The sequence below is a fragment of the Eretmochelys imbricata genome, chromosome 8, assembly GCF_965152235.1.
Source record: "Eretmochelys imbricata isolate rEreImb1 chromosome 8, rEreImb1.hap1, whole genome shotgun sequence".
Classification (NCBI taxonomy): Eukaryota; Metazoa; Chordata; order Testudines; family Cheloniidae; genus Eretmochelys; species Eretmochelys imbricata.
In genome coordinates, this window is record NC_135579.1 from 44322269 (window position 1) to 44336009 (window position 13741).

Sequence of the window (13741 nt, forward strand, 5' to 3'; positions counted from 1 at the left end):
CTCCCCAGGTGGGTACTTAGATCATGATCAAATGGCCTCTTGTTTTTGATCAGCTGAGCAAATCTCCTTTAGTCTTGACTTTAACACACATTTCCCAGACCATGAGTCATTCTTGGAGCTCTTCTCTGAACTTTCTTCCAATTTTTTCAACATTGTTTCTAAGTGTTGAAAGACCTGAACATAGGGTTCCAATAATGGTCTCACCATAGCCATATGCAGAAGTAATATTTTGATGTTGCCCTGTTTATATATCCCAGGATTGAGTTAATCCTCCTTGCCACAGCATCACCCGGGGAGCTCACGATGACTTGTTTGTCCACTGTGACCCCTAAATCCTTTTCAGAGTTACTGCTTTTCAGAATGCAGTCCCTCATTTTGTAAGTAGATCCTGTGCTCTTTGTTCCTGAATGTATGAGCTTGCATTTGGGTGTATGAAGATTAGGGCTGTCGATTAATCGCAGTTAACTCACACGATTAACTAAAAAAAAAATTAATCACGATTAATCGCAGTTTTAAGTGCACTATTAAACAATAAAATACCAATTGAAATTTATTTTTGGATGTTCTTCTACATTTTCAAATATATCTCTCAATTACAACACAGCATACAAACTTGACAGTGCTCACTTTATTTTTTTTTCAAATATTTGCATTGTAAAAATGGCAAACAAAAGAAATAGTATTTTTCAATTCACCTCATACAAATACTGTAGTGCAATATCTTTATTGTGGAGGTGCAACTTACAAATGTAGATTTTTGTTGTTGTTGTTACATAACTGCGCTCAGAAACAAAACAATGTAAAACTTTATAGCCTACAAGTCCACTCAGTCAACTAAAGTTTTAAGGTTTAAGAATTTGAGGTGCCTTCCAAAATCTGAGAGACAAGGCGTGGAGCATGCTTTCAGAAGTCTTAAAAGAGCAACACTGCGATGCAGAAACTACAGAACCCGAACCACCAAAAAAGAAAACCAATCTGCTGCTGGTGGCATCTGACTCAGATGATGAAAATGAACATATCTGTCTGCGCTGCTTTGGATGGTTTTCGAGCAGAACCTGTTATCAGCACGGAAGTATATTCTCTGGAATGGTGGCTGAAGCATGAAGGGGCATACAAATGTTTAGCATAGTTGGCACGTAAATACCTTGCAATGCCGGCTACAAAAGTGCCATGCAAACTCCTATTCTCACTTTCAGGTGACGTAAATAAGAAGCAGGCAGCATTATCTCCCATTAATGTAAACAAACTTGTTTGTCTTGGCGATTGGCTGAACACAAAGTAGGACTGAGTAGACTTGTAGGCTCTAAAGTTTTACATTGTTTTATTTTTGAATGCAGGGTTTTTTTTACATAATTCTACATTTGTAAATTCAACTTTCGTGATAGAGATTGCACTAGAGTACTTGCAATGGGGAAATTGAAAAATACTATTTTTACAATGCAAATATTTGTAATCAAAAATAAATATAAAGTGAGAACTGTACACTTTGTATTCTGTGTTGTAATTGAAATCAATATATTTGAAAATGTAGAAAACATCCAAAAATATTAAATAAATGGTATTCTATTGTTTAATCATGCAATTAATTGCAATTTAATTTTTTAATTGCTTGACAGCCCTAATTAAGATGCATGTTATTTGACTGTGCCCAGTGTACCAAGTAATTCAGCTGGCTCTGTGTCAGCCACTTCCCCCCTTATTTAGCACCCCACCAATCTGACAACATACAAATTTATCAGCAATACTTGGTTTTCTTCTAGATCATTGAAAAATTAAATATTGGGCTAAGAACCAATCCCTGCAGGTTGCCACTAGAAATACACCCATATGTTTTCAGATCCATCAGTTAGCTAGATACTATTTCTGTATAGAGCGCATATTCTTAGGGGTTTTCCCCCAATACCTTTGGATTACAGGAAACCCCTAAAATAGCAGAAAAATAGTCCCCTTAGTGAGTCTCTTCCTGTGTTATCTCAGCATCAACTTTCCTGTCATGCATTTCTTAGAGTAGTGCTTTTGTAATATCAATACTGTAGACATTCAATGTTTTTGCCTCTTGCATCAGCCTTCATTTGCAGCTCCTTTCTCTGCCTTTGTGATTTAAATTTCTCATTTAATGATTTTTCCAGTCTTGTTTTCCATTCCTTCCCACTGGATTCTTCCATGTCTGTTTTTTGTCAGATTTTGAACATCATCTGAGCAGCATCAGTTTTTCTTTGTGTATCAGCAAGGCCAGGTGAAACACCTCTGCCGTGCTGTTCCATAGATCTGGCACACCCTCTTTGATGTGTTGACCTTCCAAGAGTCCTGTATGATAGCACTTACCACAAAATGCTCCACAAAAGCAGTGGCAGTATTCTACTGTGAAGCAGTTAATCCCTCTTCTGCTGCTCTTAGTGTCCCCAGCCATGCCAGAAGCATCCTATCGGTGATGGCCCCTGCCAATCACTACCACCACCATCAGCTCAAAAAGGTCCTGGGACTTCTTAATCCAGGCATATGTTCTTCTCTCAGCCTTCAGCCACCATCCACATTTTCCTTTCCACTTCACCACTTGTATATTTAGGTCAAACTATCTGTTGCTCCACCACCCCAACCACAACTCTCCCATCAAGTTGCCATCTCTGCTTGGCCTTCCAACACAGAAGCAAAGGGTAGCCTGCTGTCATGCACCTTCTCTGCAAAGCTGTACAGGCTGAGGTTTTGGTTCAGACAGCTGCTCGCAATGAAACAGGAAAGAACTGAACCGAAAGCAAAGATGAGGAAGTGGAAGCTCATGCCAACCGCAAAAGTCACTGTGTCCCCTAGATGCCCTGTGCTGCATACCCCATTTAGAAGAGCTGTGGGGGTGATGACAAGCTGTGGTTTGTTAACACATCAGCAAAAGGTGTTGCTCCTCTGCCATCTCAAAGACTTGTCCTGCAGTTGTAGAAGCAGTGCATCGATGGGTTTTACAAACCTCATCAGCCCTACAGTTTATGGTAAGAAGTATATCTCCTTCTGATATTAGAACAGGCCTCTAGCCCAGCTACTGTTCTGGAACCTCAAGTCACCACCCACTCTTTCCTGGGTACCAACTGCCCCCAACCCAGCTGCCAAATCCTGTAGCTTCTCCTTTCCCCCACGTGCAGCTGTGCACTGTCATTACAGAACCTGCAGTGCACTGACTACCTTAAGGGGGAAGGAGTGTAAAAAGAAGTCAGTTGAATATCCAACAGGCAGGGCCTGCTGGGCTGACTGCATTAAATATGAAAGTGAATAATGCAATCAACGCAGCCCCCATTTTGGGATGTATGTGAAACTGCTGCAGAATTTAGGCTCAGATTCCCCTATAGAGATTAGTGGGCCTTGTGTCCAAGTGGGCTATGGGCATTGGAGCTGGAGGATCCTATGCACAGCTGTGTCTCTGGGTGCTTTCTGAAGGAGACAGTTTGGTAAGTGCCCAGCAGTAGCCTCTGCCAGGCACAAGGAAAAGCAAGAGAGAAGGTGTCATAGAGTTTAGGTCAAAATGGACCATTCAATCGTCAGGTATGACCAGCATAACACAGGCCAGAGAATTCCACTCAAATACCCCTACACTGAGCCCAACAACTTCAGCTAAATCAAAGCATTTCAGTCCATAGAAAAAAAACGAGGAGTACTTGTGGCACCTTAGAGACTAACAAATGTATTTGGGCATAAGCTTTTGTGGGCTAAAAGCCACTTCATCGGATGCATGCAGTGGAAAATACAGTAGGAAGATATATATATATATATATATATATATACACACACACACACAGAGAACATGAAAAAATGGGTGTTGCCATACCAACCGTAACAAGACCAGTTAATTAAGGTGGGCTATTAGCAGGAGAAAAAAAACCTTTTCTAGTGATAATCAGGATGGCCCATTTCAAACAGCTGACAAGAAGGTGTGAGTAACAGTAGGGGGAAAAGAATTCCAGTTCTGGTTTTTGTCCCTCTGCCATGTACATTGGTCAAACTGGATAATCTCTATGCAAAAGAATAAATGGACACAAATCAGACGTCAAGAATTATAACATTCAAAAACCTGTCGGAGAACACTTCAATCTCCCTGGTCACTCAATTTCAGACCTAAAAGTCCCAATTCTCCAACAAAAAAACTTCAAAAACAGACTCCAATGAGAAACTGCAGAATTGGAATTAATTTGCAAACTGGACACCGTTAAATTAGGCTTGAATAAAAGCTGGGAGTGGATGGATCATTGCAAAAGTAAAACTATTTCCCCATGCTAATTTTTCCCCCTACTGTTACTCACACCTTCTTGTTAACTGTTTGAAATGGGCCATCCTGATTATAACTACAAAAGGATTTTTTCTCCTGCTGATAATGGCTCACCTTAATTAATTGGTCTCGTTACAGTTGGTATGGCAACACCCATTTTTTCATGTTCTGTGTATATATATCTTCCTATTGTATTTTCTACTGCATGCATCCGATGAAGTGGGTTTTAGCCCATGAAAGCTTATGCCCAAATAAATGTGTTAGTCTCTAAGGTGCCACAAGTACTCTTATTTTTTTTTGTTTTGTTTTTTGCTGATACAGACTAACACTGTGACCATTCTGAAATCAGTCCACAGACTAAACTGTTGTGGCCACAGGCAGAGAAAAGGAGAGACCGAGGTGCTCCAATGCCTGAGGCACCTGCCATGGCAGGGAATTGATTAGGTGGGATATGCCCAGATCCTAGCAGGTGAGTTGTGCTGCAGAGGAAGGTGGAAAATCCCTAATGTCCCTTCCAATGTGACCTGGGGAGAAATTCCTTCCTGACCCCAAATATGATGGGAAAAGTGGGGAGAACGGGGAGGGTGGCCAGTTGTAGGGGAAGGATGGATTTAATTTCTGAACTCCCTGGTTTGCTCTAGGGTAGGTGGCTGAGAGCAGCTGCTGCTGGAATTGTGTGCTGTGTATTTTTAAGCTCGGTGCAATGTGCTTGGAGTGGATGGTAGGTACCCTTTCCCAGCTGGCTCATACAGGCTACCAAACCTACTGTGGGTGCGGCATCCCAAGGGAGGGAACAGTGGTGTTAATTCTTTGTGCTGGCAGAGTCCTCTAGACCACAGAGAGCAAGCCAGAGCTCATTGCCCAACCACTGTGTCTTGCTGCTACCTGGTCCACAGCCCCTGCTCAGACAAGTGGGGCAGGACGTGGGGATACTAGAGTTCATTTCTGGTGGAGGGGGGAAGCTTGTCCCATCTGGATTCCCTCTACCCATCCTCCATTCCCCTATTTGCTTGGTCCTGCAGCCACTACCCTGACCGAGGCAGCTTCAAGGGCTTCCCAGCTCCTGTTGCTGCCATGCTCTCATGCTGTAATCCCCATCACAATTTGAATCAACTATTTTGGGTCTGCAGGGAGCCCTGAGGTATGTCTACACTGCGGCAGGGAGTGTGCCTACCAGCCCGGGTAGACAGACTCACATTAGCTCAGCTTGAGCTAACGCGCTAAAAATAGCAGTGTTGATGCTGTGGCTTGGGCAGTCGCTCAGGCAAGTCACCTGAGCTCCAACACAGCAGGCTAGGTGGGCTTAAGAGCCTGAGCTGCAATGTCCACACTGCTATTTTTAGCGCGTTAGCTCGAGCCCAGCTTGTGTGAGTCTGTCCGCATGGGGTCTGACGCTTGCTCCCTGGTGCAATGTACACGTAACCTCGGTATCCTTGAATTGATTTTGGCAGAAGAGAAGCTTGGGCAGAGGGTAGGAAAGGGGAGATGCAAACAGAAGCTGACTTATACAGATCTTTGAAGGTAAAGAGGAGCAGCAGCTTATGCGCTGCTCACATCCAGCTAATGTGAGTTTGGTTGGGACCACTAGTAAACAGTGAAAAGGCCAAGCCAGTCATGGGCTAGGCTGCTTGATAGCAGCTGGAGATTGTGCTAATTTAGGCTTGGGAGGGAAGAGAAGGAGCCCTTGCAGTTTGGGGAACCAGCCCCAGCCACAACTACACTTTCAGAGGGTACCCCTTGAGTGAAAATCCATCTCTAATCTTATTGGATGAACAGCTTTCCTGAACAGAGCTGCCCAGTTTTGCGCCACTCCATGTGAGACATTTTATGCAAGCTAACAAGTCAGTTTGCAAGCGACCTTAAGCTTAAGCTCAAAGGGAATGCATCATGCCTCAAGCAGTAGCAGGGGTTGGACATAGCGCTGCACAGAACTTGACAGCTGTCGCTGGGAGGCTGTCAGGGACAGGAACTGAAGGCATGACTGGGCACTGGCTACAGGTGTTGGGGTGAAGCTGCTGGGGGAAGCTGGGTGCTGGGGGGAAGCTGAGGGCCATATGGCAGCTGTCAAGGGAAGCTGGATGCTGGCGGGGACTGGCTGGGATTAAGATGGGAGGGGCTGGACCTCTCCCCACTGGTTGTTGTAGCTCCTTCCCAGCTGTGATGCAATAGGGGAGCAGGCACTACAGTGGGCTCTTGTGGCTGTGAGCTGCAGTTGCAGCCATTTGTGTAGCTCCGCTAATACTCGGCCTCTCTGCTGGGCTGCAGGAACAGGTGACAAATGTGCGAGTATCACAGAGATGTGCAATATGTGGCAGCCCTGCTTGAGGACTTGTCTACAGGGGGAGGGTCAGGCAAGTTAAGATAGTTAAAGCTGTGAAGTTAATGCATGTAACTGAAAGTGCAGTAAAACCCCTGTCTGGATGCTCTCATTCAGAAGTACCATAGTCATCCTCAAAGGAGGATTAAGCTACAACCAGCTAAATCCACTTTACTTATGAAAAAGAGAATCTTGACAAGGATTTAATGCACATTAGCTTCACAGCTTTTTTTGATTCATCTCAACTTTCCTGACTGTCCTGCTGTAGACGAGCTTTGAGCGGCATTGTACCAAGTGTACCATTTCCTAACTAAGCACTAGGCTGTTTTACACTGCTAGTGAATTGCCCTGTGGCATGCAGAAAGTCACCCTGTCTACATGTTTTAGTTATCCATACATCTGTCTGTTCACCTGCAGAGTGGATGTAAGGACAATGCTTTACCCTTACAGGTGTTTGTTTTGACTTGAATGGGAGCTGGGTCAGACCCTTACTCACCTTTATCATACAAGATGGTTGACTTGACTTTTCAAACACTCATTGCTTTGTCAAATTGAAACCAATTTTCTCCAGACCAAGGCTATGATGACTACTTCCATGCCCAAGTGCTTACTTGCAGACTTCAGCCATTTTGCTATCGCTATGATTTTTTCATCAAAGATTGTTTTCACAACAGAGAATGCATATATCCCCCCACTCGTAAAATGGATGCTCAAACTTTCTAAGAATATTCATCTACTATGGATCTTGCACTTGACATTTTTCATCTCAGGATCCCAGAGTGCTTTACAAATATTAAAAAGGTGGGTTTTTAAAATGATGTTTCCTGAGGAATTCTTATTGGGTCTTTGCTTTTGCCCTTTAGTAAATTAGAATTACAACAGCAGTGATGAGTACTTAGTGCATACCTGAAATAATCCATACAGTCACATGACTGAATAATCTCACAATATGAATAGCTGGACTAGTGCACGGCCCTAGATCTTAGTTTCTGAGGCTCATTGAGTCTTTAGCTTTGCTTCCACGCAGAGTTCAAAGGGGCCAACTCTGACGGGGGACAGAAATAGGTGCCCGCCAGTGCAGAGGGAGGGGGATGGCATACTTTGAAATGCAAGAAATTGAAGCTGTTTCCCAATTTAAATATTCTACCCCATCGCTTATTTCTCAGTCTGTGAGATGAGCCTTCTGGAGCATTGCAGTATGAGCAATGCCATAAGCACAGCATTCCTCATGGCAGTTTTGATTGGCTGGTGCCAGGAATGGGGAAGGGAAGGAACAGTATGATTGATATGGTTCATTGTATTTAGTGGGAGTTTGAAAGAATTGACCCAATTGCCTCTGGCCTCAAGGATGGGGTAGGGGTGTCGCTGGGCACGCTCCTTGGTTGAAGCAGGAATGAAATTGCTGGAGATTCTGTGTCAGTTAGTACTTTTCTCAAAAGCCACAACATACTTCTGAAAACTCAACTTCCCCATTTGGCTGGTAAAATGGTGCATATTGCAACTGCATCTGGCTTGTGGGATGAGGTGCTGGGATGACTTGCCCTTTACCCCATCCCACTGCAGAGGGCAGGGAAGCTGAGCAATGCTGAAACTTGAGCTTGTGTGGAGGGATTTGTTTTGATGTTGAAAGAAAAAAATACATTGGGGCTTTTCACTGTTTACTGAGAACATTTTTGTACTAGCACTGGCGTGACCTTTCGGAAATGAGGATGTCTATTTTCTGCAGCCTGAAATACAGACTCTTCAAATGATAGGGCGTTCGACTTCTTGTGGCTAGAAGTTGGCAGCAGGCAATAGGCAGCTGACTTCAGAGAAACAAAAAGTCACTACCACGTTAGCCCTGCTGAAATCCAGTCTCTCTTGCTGCAACAGAACAGAGCTGTTGCAGCAAAAGTGAGATCTGAGCAATTGCCAGAAGAATTTCTGTTGTGCACTGACGGATGGGGAACCACCATACATGCTGTGATGGTTTGGAGCTCTGCCAGAGTGGAAGAAGGCTTAATCCTCATCACTATCTTTAGCCCCCTAAACTCACTTCTGATCACCATGACTGAGGAGCCTCCAGTTCATCTGTCAGACCTCAGCCCTTCAAGTGACGCCTCAGAGTGTAAAACTCCACAGTCTGTGCCCCTTTGATGGAGAATCCTGAGCAGAGTAGGTTCCAGCTACCCTTCCTTCATGGCCAGCTCCTCTGGGGGAGGAAGGTTGGTTGTTTTGCATGCTATTTCCATACAGGCTAAATACAAACAGACTTTAGATAACAGCATGAATAGTATCTCTAGTTTTATTTGTAGAGAGGTTAGGTAGGGACATCTTTCCTGTCAGTGAGCCAGCCTCTTCCCTCCATGCAGTTATCCTTCCCATTTCCCCATCACCCTAGGGCAACAGGTTTGATGGCTAAGGCTTGAGAGAAATAGTTATCCTGTCAGGCATACAGAATCAGGTTCAGTGATGTGAAGTGCACCACTGGAGGCGGGGGAGCTTAATAGTTTCCAGTCTCTCTACATTAGTGGTTGTCAAGACAGTAACTGCTGCACCCTTTAGCTTCTAGCATCCTTGTACCTCCACAGCCAGTCTCCTCAGGAGCTAGCATTCCAAACGACTGAACACATCTGCACTGGCAGGCTCTGAAAGAGTTAACACTGGAGGTTTCTGAATACTTAGAAGTTGTACTAACTCTGCTGTCATATCTGTGTTGTCACCAGTTAAACACTTACGCTGAGTGTAACCACACACATGTACCTGTTTTGCATTCATTACTGCTACCTGGCCACAGCACCTCATTCAAAGGAGGGTCTGGTTTGCTGGTCAGTAGTCCATAGCTGCAGCTATTAGACCCAGGCAAGCTCAGTCTTTGAAGCAACTGATTCCACATTTCATCAGTAGGTTCTTCTTACTAGAATTTCTGCTCTCTTGAATATGCATGTGACCTAGGACATCTGTCATAATAGTCTCTGTGGCTCTGAATTTACACAGTTAGTCGCACCCTACAGGGAGGTTTGGTAAATTAGAACAAAATCCATGTATGTTTGTGGTAGATAAGCATGAAGAACCCCAACCATGTGCTCAAATGGTTTTGAAAGCTTCAGATTTGGCATGTAGCTCTTCCTCAGTGGGGATGGGCACTGTGAGGAAAGTTAAAAGACAAAATGTAATTTATTTTCACACAATCCTTGACTAAGTGCCTGTCATAAATATAAAGGGAAGGGTAAACACCTTTAAAATTCCTCCTGGCCAGAGGAAAAACCCTTTCACCTGTAAAGGGTTAAGAAGCTAGGATAACCTCGCTGGCACCTGACCAAAATGACCAATGAGGAGACAAGATACTTTCAAAGCTGGAGTGGGGGAAAAACAAAGGGTCTGTGTCTGTCTGTGTGATGCTTTTGTTGGGGACAGAACAGGAATGGAGTCTTAGAACTTAGTAAGTAATCTAGCGAGATATGCGTTAGATTATGATTTCTTTAAATGGCTGAGGAAATAAGCTGTGCTGAATGGAATGGATATTCCTGTTTTTTGTCTTTTTGTAACTTAAGGTTTTGCCTAGAGGGATTCTCTATGTTTTGAATCTAATTACCCTGAAAGGTATTTACCATCCTGATTTTACAGAGGTGATTCTTTTTTCTTCTATTAAAATTCTTCTTTTAAGAAACTGATTGTTTTTTCATTGTTCTTAAGATCCAAGGGTTTGGGTCTGTGGTCACCTATGCAAATTGATGAGGATTTTTATCAAGCCTTCCCCAAGAAGTGGGGTGCAAAGGTTGGGAGGATTTTGTGGGGAAAGACGTTTCCAAACAACTCTTTCCCAGTAACCGGTTAGACGTTTGGTGGTGGCAGCGAAAGTCAAAGGGCAAAAGGTAAAATAGTTTGTACCTTGGGGAAGTTTTAACCTAAGCTGGTAAAAGTAAGCAGGTCCCCACATCTGTACCCTAACGTTCAGAGTGGGGAAGGAACCTTGACATGAACCCTTGACTAGGTGCCAAATCAGCTTCCTCATATAGCCAGCTATTCCCAAACTCCTGATCTCTCCCATCCAACAGAGGGGATCAGTAGACATCTAGAGAGAACTACAGACCTCGTGTCCTACAGGTTCACTTTTACATTGCTTACAAATGAGTACTGTCTCCTCTGTGTACTGTATTTGCAATAGAGGATACAAATTCCGCATTAGACAGGAGCAACTAAACTCACTTGTGCCAAGGGAGTTGGCTGATATGACCTCTGACTCAGGCAAAGTTGTCCTGAGTTCTCTTCACTGCCAGGCTCTCAGTGCCGGAGAGACCCAAGGACTTGTCCTATGGCTGGGGTTGAGCACTCAAGCTCAAGGCCCAACTGGAAAATGAAGAAGCTTCACTTCTGCATTCCTCTGCCCTCAAACAGGAGGGTTAGAGGAAGGAAAGCTGAGGTGGTTCTGGAAGTGAGGGATTGTGATGTTAAAGAAAGAGGAAGCAATACAAATACAGCCCAGGGCTGCAACTGATTCCTTCTGAGCAATGGTTCAGGTCCTCACTGCAGATGGATATGAGGGGAGCTCCTTTGGATCTGGGACAAGGTTGGTCTGGGCACCATCTGTGAAGGGCTGTCAGAACTCCATTCAATAGGATGATGTTCTCCTTCAGGAATGACAGAGACAAGTATACATTCTTCTCTAAAGCCATCCTACTCCTGAAGAGGCATTGCCCAGTCAGTGCTTAACCAAGGAGTGACTCTCTGGCGAAGGACAGCATGTCTCCTCAAAACAGGAGCATGTGCTCATGCACCCTGTTGTTTCTCTCATTTCTCCAGGGGAAATGCTGTGAGGAGAAGAGGGTCGGTGAGTTTTTTTGCAGAGGAGCAGGACTCAGAGTATGCTCTCTGCAGTTCCTCTCTCAGGGAACAGGATTCTCCAGCACAAACTGTCTTCTCTGCCTGGAATCTGATCAACCATTCCAGTCTATGGAAGTTTTGCCTGCTGAGAGAGGAGGTTCAGGGCTCTGATGATGTGCTGGCTGGTTGGTTCTTTTGTTTTGTCCCTTTCCCCAGGAAGTTCCTCAGCCTAGTGTGTTACATGAGGAGTTTTTACTGGTTTCTTGACTCCTTGCAAGTCTTTTGAAATTGTTCTACATCTGAGTGACCTCCATTATGCACATGTTCTCCTGAGATCTGAGGCAGTGTTCTCTGCCAGAGCCAGCTGTTAAACCAGATCTGCCCATCCAACAGGTGATGCCACAACGCCACCCTGACCTATGAATCCTGACTTCTCATGCACATTCAGCTAGTATGAGGTAATGGGAGTTACTTTCCAGTAGGTTATATGTGCCCACAATTCTGAGATGCACTACCCTCACCCAGTGATCTCAGAAAAGGAACCTCTTTGTCCCTTTTTACTCTTCTGCCTTCTGGTGGTCTTTTTAGTATTACTTAAATAGCTAGTACTTAGGATAAAGTTTTGCTGCACCACTGTCCACTTCAAGGCCCATTTGGCTGCGTCAGTTGGTTCCTTTGTCTACCCTGCTTTGTTGTACCTTTTGGTAGGCTAAAATGCTTGGGCAATGGTAATCTAGCAGTAGGTAGGTGCTTGCGTACACCAACTGTTCACCACAAGGCTCAGAAGGAACAGGACTATTGGCTGGATCTGTTCCTTGCTGAAGAGGCATTGAAGACCAATAGTTAATGTTTGAATATGCAGGTTGTCTGCAGAGGTGGTACGGCGTACTGGCAAGAGCCAGTACACCACTGACTGTACTGGTTTCCCCAGACTGGAGATTTAAAGGGCCTGGGGCTCCTGACAGCAGCCGGAGCCCCAGGCCCTTTAAATTGCTGCCAGAGCCCCCAGGTAGCGGAGGCGGCCAGGGGCTCTGGCCGCGATTTAAAGGACCCGGGGATTTAAAGGCCCTGCCCCTTGCTCAGGACTCTGGTGTACCAGTAAGTCCTTTAAGTTACTTTCACCCCTGGTTGTCTGTGTCCAGAAGGTCTATGACTTCCTCTGTGCAGAAGCCAAAAGGTAAACTGAAGAACAGATGCAAGCAGCATTCAACCACTACCCTCTCTTAAACAATTCCCACCTGCACCTCAACACCTCTAGGAAATCAGCAAGTTAATGATGGCTGGGTTGCAGGACTGTTGGAACTTTATAATAAAACTGCATATATGTTTTGCTAGCATCCCTTTCCCCTCCCCCTTTGTATGTTTCAAACAGGACTCCATCAATGTGCATTCTAGAACATTAAGTGCATGTCAGTAGGGTCCACCTGCAGGAGTTGAAGTGCAACATCCTGATGCACTCTACAAATCACAATGCCATAGTCCAGACTCCGGTGAAGCATTCCAGCAAAACTTTGCATAGAAGCACAGAACCACTTTGTCAAGGGTAGGAGGGATTTAGAAGTACAAGTCTGGTGGAAGCTGGTACATATCCAAGCAAGCAGAAATGGCACTGAAGAGTGCTTACACACCAGCTGGAGCGTAGATACCCCAACCTGGCCAGTCAAAGAAAAAGAAACTGCAAATAAGTCAAAGGGGGAATGCCTATTGCAGCAGGTAGACTGGCAGACTCCCCATCAAATAAAAATTTAAATAAATTAATTACCACCATGTTTTATCTATTTTGATTTTAATCACTTTTGCTGAATGTGGCCAGTGCCAAGTGACAGGCCACCATATGAAATGAGTTTAACACCTGCTGCCCCAAAGGTGACCTGCAGAAGGCTGGATCAGCTGTCGGGAGTACACATATCTGAAAACTTCAAGAGAATGCTGCAGAGGAGGCCCTGCAAATACATATCCAAGATAAAGAATACTGGAAAGAATATTATAAGATGTGCTAGATGAAAGTCATTTGTTCACCCAGGTACATGACTTAGAGGAAAAAGCTGGATTAACTGCAGAGTCCCATACAGTAGAAGAGAATGGACCCTGATAGGTACTACCTTGAAGAGGGGTGGATATGTGATGGGTCTTCACCTCATCACCTGCAAGGGTAGGAAATACACCCACTTAGTCATGGTCTGTATCTGAGGAGGGGAGTAGCTAATTGTCTCCTGGCCAGAAAAGGTAGAGCTAAGCCATAATAAGTAGACTAGAGGAGCTCAGTTGGGCAGACTGCAGAGGAGACAAGTCTCTCTGGGTGTACTGACACCCACAGCTGGCCTGTGTCAGCTGACTCAGGCTTGTGGGGCTTGGCTGTGGGGCTATAAAAT